We start from the raw sequence: 7956 nt of genomic DNA on the forward strand, positions 1-7956 counted from the left end.
TAGGGGTGCAACGATACACAAAATTCACGGTTCGGTTCGGTTCGATACATTGGTGTCACGGTTCGATATTTTTTCGATACAAAAAAATGTTCATGCCTTTTTAATTTGTCATTTATTAAAATTATAAATACATATTTTAACTCAAAAGTACAGTTTTTAAATTTAATGTTGCTAAAACAACAAAATAATAATAAAAAATAAATCTGATTGAGAAATCACTCATCTTTGGAAAAGAGAGTTTATTACAGAGAAATGGCTCTTTCCAAAATAAAAGCTATACTATACGCTTCTTCTGGGCTATATTCTCAGCAGCATATTAAACATATCAGGTCCCCATAAGGAGAATCATGTGCTAATGGCTGTCTAAATGACTCGGGTAAAGTTTGTAGCATGCGTGCTTGTTGTTTTTGTCTGCTTCCACTTGTCTTTGCACTAGGAAGATGTTGGCGTAAATGTGCAGTCATATTCGTTGTGTTCCCACTAGTGCTGTCAGCGTTAATCTCGTTAAAATGACATTAACACCATAACGCGGAAAATCTCCATTAACGAGTTACCGCGGATCGCCCTGTAATTGAGCATTGCGTGGCACATCCGACATACTGTTTTACTTTTGTCCATGACGCGCTTACCATCAGTTCATGCTTCACATGAAAACCAAAATAGTTCCAAACGCCAGCACTGAATGAGGGTGGGGGAGGTTCAATTTCGGGTAGCGTTGAGGCAGTTGCCATGTTGCGACGAGCTTAGCTTCTGTCTTGCTAGCTTGCTGCGCTAAGTGGATCTGCACTCGACAGTGCAGCCTAGGCGGAGTAGTCGAACGCAGGTTCACTGAGCTCTCAACACAGACAGCATCGTCAGAAGAAAAGTTGATGAAATAAATAAAAAATTTTGTATTGTTCGATACATATGCGTACCGAACTGATGGATATACAAGGAACCAGCTGGAAGGATTCCCTGCTGCTTTTGCCATAATGGGTGGACAGGAACTGCCAACTCAGGGGTATGTAAGAAGCTTGTCATTGCGGTTTGCAAATGACAGATACAGCGAGAACCTGACACCACGGTGCTAGAAGGGTTTGCCGCTGCTTGCAATGATAGATGCGGAGAAACTGGCAGTTCAGTAGTAGGGAAGCTGGATGCTGCATTTGCTACGGAGGGATGGAGTACTGGCGACTCTGTGCCTTTTTTTTTTAAACTATGCTGAGAAACTGGCAACCCGGTGGTCAAAAAGCTTGCTGCTGCTATTGCGAATGAGGGAGAAAGGAACCTGGCAACCCGCTGCCGAGGTTAGCTGCAGAATTTGCGAAGGGGGGATGAGTGACTGAGAGCCTGGCAACTCGGTGCCGACGTTTGCTGCGGAGTTTAGCAAAGGAGGGATGAGTGGCTGAGAGCCTGGCAACTCGGTGCCGACGTTTGCTGCGGAGTTTAGCAGATGAGAGGTTGGGAACCTGGCAACTCGGTGCCGAAGCACACTGCATTTTGCCACCGAGGGATGGAGAACTGGCAACTGGTGCCTTTTTTTGTGTGTGTCGTCTTGGCTGAAAAACTGGCAGTTCGGTGGTAGGAAGCTTGCTGCTGCATTTGCGAATGGCGGATAGGGAAGAACCGGGTCTCCCAATGCCAACTTGCTTAAGCATTTAGCGAAAGGAGGGATGGAAACATCACGACGATGGAGAACAATAGAGAGTATGGAGCTAGTGACAGACTTCCAGCTTGCAAGGTGTTAGTAGGAAGGAGCACAGAGCTGAGCTTCCCCCTGCTACCTGGCACTGGCGGGGTGGGTGGAGCTACAGTGGCTTGCAAAAGTATTCGGCCCTCTTGAACTTTTCCACATTTTGTCACATTACAGCCACAAACATGAATCAGTTTTATTGGAATTCCACGTGAAAGACCAACACAAAGTGGTGTACACGTGAGAAGTGGAACGAAAATCATACATGATTCCAAACATTTTTTACAAATAAATAACTGAAAAGTGGGGTGTGCGTAATTATTCAGCCCCCTGAGTCAATACTTTGTAAACCACCTTTTGCTGCAATTACAGCTGCCAGTCTTTTAGGGTATGTCTCTACCAGCTTTGCACATCTAGAGACTGAAATTCTTGCCCATTCTTCTTTGCAAAACAGCTCCAGCTCAGTCAGATTAGATGGACAGCGTTTGTGAACAGCAGTTTTCAGATCTTGCCACAAATTCTCGATTGGATTTAGATCTGGACTTTGACTGGGCCATTCTAACACATGGATATGTTTTGAATACTTTTGCAAGCCACTATATGAAGTACGCTGTAGCTTTTGCTGTTGGAGCTGCGATTTGTTTGGAAGCGTGGGTTTGGTGCTGACGTCCGTCGGCGTTCTGGCTAACTCGCCCGGCCTGTGGCCCATTTCGGAGCAACGTGAGAGGAGCTGTGAGTTCTGCTGGCGAGCGACCCCGCTGGTTTTCGCTGAAGTGGCGGGCGGCCGGAGTTACTTCATAACTGGATTTAGCGGAGATAAGATGACTGGATTGATGGACGTAGCAGACCGTATGTCGGGTGGCGAGAAAACTGCTAGGAGGTTGTCAGCATTTGGTTTCTCGGAAGCGCCACCGTGATATTCGGTGTGTTTCTGGGATGTCAAGCTTCAGTAGTTGTTCTTCTGACGCGCTGACGGACGAGAGGGCGATTGTAGCGAATGGAAGAGTGAGTAAAATTACTTTACTCCTTTGAGATGAGCTGTGTTTAAAGGTATTCGCCGAGAATGGATCCTGTTTGCACGTTAACGAGAATGAACAGCTTGTAGAACTGGGGGACCTATATAGATGACAACTGGAAGGAGCGTGTTTGGAGGCGTGGTCCTGCTCCTGAAATTCCGATACATAATCTCCAAAAAATGAAATTCAAAGTGAATTTTAAATCAAATCTGTTTCTTTTCTTTCTCCATCAGAGTGCAGACATGTCTGCTGTCAGCAGTCTACGATCTGAAGATCAGTTTCTGTGCTCCATCTGTCTGGATGTGTTCACTGATCCGGTCAGCACACCATGTGGACACAACTTCTGCAAAAACTGCATCACTCAGTACTGGGACATGAATGTCATGTGTCAGTCTTCCATGTGTAAAGAGACTTTCTACACTAGACCTCATCTGAGGGTCAACACATTGCTCTCTGAGGTGGTCGCTCAATTCAGATGTGAAGCTCAGCAGAAAGCCAGCAGCAGCAGCTCAGAGCAACAAGCTGCCAAACCAGGAGAAGTTCCCTGTGACATCTGCACTGGAACCAGACTGAAGGCCCTGAAGTCCTGCCTGGTGTGTCAGGAGTCCTACTGTCAGACTCACCTGGAGCCTCATCTGACAAAGAAAGACCTGAAAAGACATCAGCTGATTGATGCTGTGGAGAACCTGGAAGGCAGGATGTGTAAGAAGCACGATAAACTTCTGGAGCTGTTCTGTAAGAACGACCAGACATGTGTCTGCGTGCTCTGCTCTGTTTTAGACCACAAGAACCATGAATTTGTTCCTCTGAGAGAAGAATATGAAGGAAAGAAGGCAGAGCTGGAGAAGACAGAGGCTGAAATTCAGCAGATGATCCAGAAGAGACGACTGAAGATTCAGCAGATCAAAGAGTCAGTGAAGATGAGTAAATGTGCTGCAGACAGACAGAAAGCAGAAGGTGTTCAGGTCTTCACTGCTCTGAAGGAGTCTGTTGATAGAGGCCTGAAGGAGCTCATAAAGGAGATCGAAGACAAACAGGAAACTACAGAGAAACAGGCTGAAGGTCTGATCAAAGATCTGAAACAGGAAATCTCTGAGCTGAAGAAGAGAAGCTCTGAGGTGGAGCAGCTCTCACGCTCTGAAGACCACCTGAGGCTGAGCTGAAGAAGGTCCAGCAGTATGCAGTGGATGTGACTCTGGATCCTAATACAGCATATCCTTATCTCATCCTGTCTGATGATGGAAAACAAGTGTATCATAGTGATGTGAAGAAGAAACTTCCAGACAACCCAGAGAGATTTACACGTTATTGTAATATTTTAGGAAAGCAGAGTTTCTCTTCAGGCAGATTTTACTTTTAGGTTCAGGTTAAAGGAAAGACAAAATGGGATTTAGGAGTGGCCAGAGAGTCGATCAACAGGAAGGGAAAAATCCCACTGTCTCCTCGGGATGGTTTCTGGACTGTGTGGCTAAGAAATGGAAATGAATACAGTGTCAGGGTCCTGGGTATGAGCGACCCAGGATCCCTGGGCAGTCATGGACTGGTGATAGTATATGTATTTTTGGTGTTGCTGCTGCTCTTTTCCATGCTTGTAGATGTGTGTGTATGGGTGCAGGTGTGTCTGTATACTGGTTTACAGGCGCCTTCAGGCCTGGTGGGTGTGGCCCTGCTAGGGGACTGGCCACTTAGTGGAGGTCTCCACGTTAGTCTTCCTGTTGAGCCAAGTTAGTGTGTGTATGCCCGCGGTTATATGTGTCCTGACGGCTGCTTCTATTGTATCCCCAGGAGAGGTGTGGAGAGCCAGACAGCAGCCAGCACGGGGAGTGCTGAGACACGGGAGCGGAGAGCACAAACACTGGGAGAAGACACGACACGGGAGTCTGGGGAAAGCACGGGGATTTATTGTTGTTGTTTCCATCACTGTAAATAAACGCACTGTCCGCACACAGAGCACCGCGCCTGGGTCCTCCTTCCTCACACCCCCCATGGTCTGCCAGCCAGACCGTGACATACAGAGCTCTTGCTGGTCCTCCAGTCCCCCTCTGTCTTCAGTCTGGTCCTGAGAAGGTGGGGGTGTTTGTGGATTATGAGGAGGGTCTGGTCTCCTTTTATGATGTAGGTGCTGCAGCTCTTATCTACTCCTTTACTGGCTGCTCCTTCAATCACAAACTCCACCCATTCTTCTGTCCCTGTAACAAAGATGGTGATAAAAACTCTGCACCTCTGATCATCTGTCCTGTCAATCAAACTGAGTCGATCAACGACTGATTTTATTTGATGAACTGATTGATTTTTATTGAAGGGAACAAATGAACATATTCAGTGTAAATACTCTACAGTCTCCATGTTTTCTAATAAAATATGATTATCGGGACTCTGATTTACACTTTGATTTGATTTTCATGGAGTTTGATGCAAACAGAAGAAAAGTTGAATTAGGGAATGTTCCCACTAATGGAGACTCGAGATGAAAACCAAATAACAGAGAATAAATGTCAAAAAGCTTCATCAAGTTTGTTAAATGCTTTGACTGAATATAAAAACGTCTCTGTGTTATACGGAGCAGTCAGGGTTCAGCTGAGGGGGAGTTATGCTGGATAAACAGTGGTTTGCTTATTTTGGGTCTGAGGATTTTTGATGTGTTCACTGAAAACTGATAAGACAGGATAATATTCAAAGAACTTTGTAAATATTCATACATCCATGTCCTCCACCTCTTCTCCAGCTGAGCCCCTTAGAGTGTCCACTATGGAAATAAGATGACTGTTATGAATGCTTTTTGATCCTTACTGCATGCTCTTCATTTTTAGATGTATTAAGCGTATTGTGCTGCAGTGGTTTGAATCATTTTAATCCAACAGGGTCTATTTTTTTGTTAATATAAAGAGTCTTCTTCACACTGGAGTTCATTGGGATTGTGTACTCAGAGTCATACTGTTTTCACTGCAAAAATTTTCATTGCCCACCAGATGATGCCCAGCGTTATCCATGAACCCAGAGTTCTTCCTTGCCCTTTTCACCTATTGCTGCTCATAGGGGGTCGTCTGACTGTTGGGGTTTGAACAAAAAAAACTGAAGACGTTTAAGGCATTAAGAGCAGGCTGTTTGAACAGGCTGTTAGAAATGATAGAGGGACTCATTTTAAATCAGTCACAGCTGTAACTCACCTCCAAAGACTAACCCTCATGACCAAGAGTCTGAGTTTCCACCCTCACCTTTACAGATTAACCACATCTACAGTTCTTTGCTCCCCTGGTCATGTCTTATTGCTGTCTGGCTTTTCAGTCATCAAATCAATAGTCACTTCAAAGTGCATTATACTTTAAGATAAAGACCCTACTATAATACAGAGAACACCCAACATTCAGACAGAGGACAGTGAGCTGGAGGCTGAAATGTTTCCCTCTGTAAGACTCTCAGCACATGAAGAGGAACCTCTGCTTGTGGTGCATGAATCAACCTGCTGTTGCAGAGAGAGCAGAACCCCTTATAGCAGGGGTGGGGGAACTCCAGGCCTCAAGGGCCGGTGTCCTGCAGGTTTTAGATGTGTCCTTGATCCAACACAGCTGATTTAAATGGCTAAATTACTTCCTCAACATGTCTTGAAGTTCTCCAGAGGCCTGATAATGAACTAATCATTATCACCCAGGGTGATATCTAAAACCTGCAGGACACTAGCCCTTGAGGCCTGGAGTTCCCCACCCCTCTCTTATAGCATAAATGATGGGGAAAAGCCAGAAGAGTTATCCAATAGTTGATTTTAGGAAAGTTTGTTTGATGATAAACATAGCACACACACACGCACTCACACACACACACACACACCTGTTGATTGCACATTCAGCCCCACTAGTTTCACTATGTTTAACATATGGGAAGGCATTCCTTATGTTCTGTCATTAGGTGTATGAAAAGTGATGGACAGACTTCCCCAATTTGGGTTTCTGCGTACGCTGTTACTCCTCTTTTAAGATAAAGCAAAATTTTACACCTGTGTTCGCTCACCATGTGTCATTTGGTATTTCTCCCACAAGAAAGTGATGACCATATTAAAGGCCCACGACTGACAGCAACTGGCAGGGGCATTCCAAAACAGTAAACAGTCAGTTAATCTTTTAAATCTCTTTAAAAAAATCTTTTACAAAATATGAACTGTGGAGATACAGAAATTATTTTATTGCTACAAAATAATAATAATATTAACATTGCCTTAACAATATACCCTACAGCATTGATATTGCAGTGAAGATGTTTGTCACCGTATTAACCTTTCCTTTACAGGTGCAGCCATAATTATTTCATACACACATTGCATTTTTGTGCTCACTTAGAGTTGATGCTCAGTCTATTGAAGGTTTCAACCTTTGTGAAGCGTTATGTCTTCACAATCTATTGTGTAAGTGATTTAAGAGCATAGAAGGCCACATACATGCTTATAAAACACATAATCCAGAAATCTGCCAGGCCAAGGGCCCAAAATTCATCTAGCTTCTAACTGCATTTTAGTTTGCTTGGTAACAGATGACAGGAGACCAGTCAAGAGAAGTATCAGCCCTAAGAACCTTCTGGGCTTCAAATTTATGGAAGGTGTCAAATAAAGAGGAACTCTGGTGTCTGTTTTTAGCCATTTAAGATGTACCATTTACTGTAATCAACGTCTTTGATCTGTAATCGACGCCATAAAGGGGGCGTTATCCCTGATGCTTTAAAAGTATTCTCAAAATGTATATTTGGCAGAGGACGTGTGCTGATGTGATGCTGCATACTTCTTCTCCTGTGTGTGTTTCAATAAACTCATCGTTTGATTGCACTCTTCTGGGCTTCTGTTGGTTTGTTTCATTGCTCAACATTGCTTGAACTCGCAACAGAACCTATCACTATAAAATTATTTTTGTTTCTTGGGTACTTATGAACATGTTTGTTTTCTATCATTAGTTGGATGTGTTTTTGCCCCCCCCCCCCTCTTATTTCATGATTTGGTTTGTTCCACGTGCACATGCTCCTGGCCTGCGGTAGGACAGCTCCATTAAAAGTGAAGTCTCGGTTTGAAAAAATGAAAGAGGGACAGGTGGAACTTTAACTTGTGGTGAAGTGAAAGAAACTGTGGCGTGTCCCAGCTAGCTTACTTCATCTCTAACAGGAAGCATGTGCTCGGTGAAGCCTGACCCTTTGTACTCGTGTGCACTACGTTACTTACCTGCTGCCACACAGATCACACCTCTAGCTCAGGCTCAGCTGTCCCACTCACATCTCCCCACAGCCACACTG

The 7956-nt window shown here is 44.4% G+C and overlaps 1 pseudogene; it reads left to right on the plus strand.

Moving 5' to 3' along the window:
* The first annotated feature begins 2915 nt into the window (after positions 1-2915).
* Positions 2916-5081, plus strand: LOC100704638 (E3 ubiquitin-protein ligase TRIM21-like; annotated as a pseudogene).
* The last annotated feature ends 2875 nt before the right edge of the window (positions 5082-7956 follow it).

This window comes from Oreochromis niloticus, linkage group LG7 (assembly GCF_001858045.2).
Source record: "Oreochromis niloticus isolate F11D_XX linkage group LG7, O_niloticus_UMD_NMBU, whole genome shotgun sequence".
In the NCBI taxonomy this organism is placed as follows: domain Eukaryota; kingdom Metazoa; phylum Chordata; class Actinopteri; order Cichliformes; family Cichlidae; genus Oreochromis; species Oreochromis niloticus.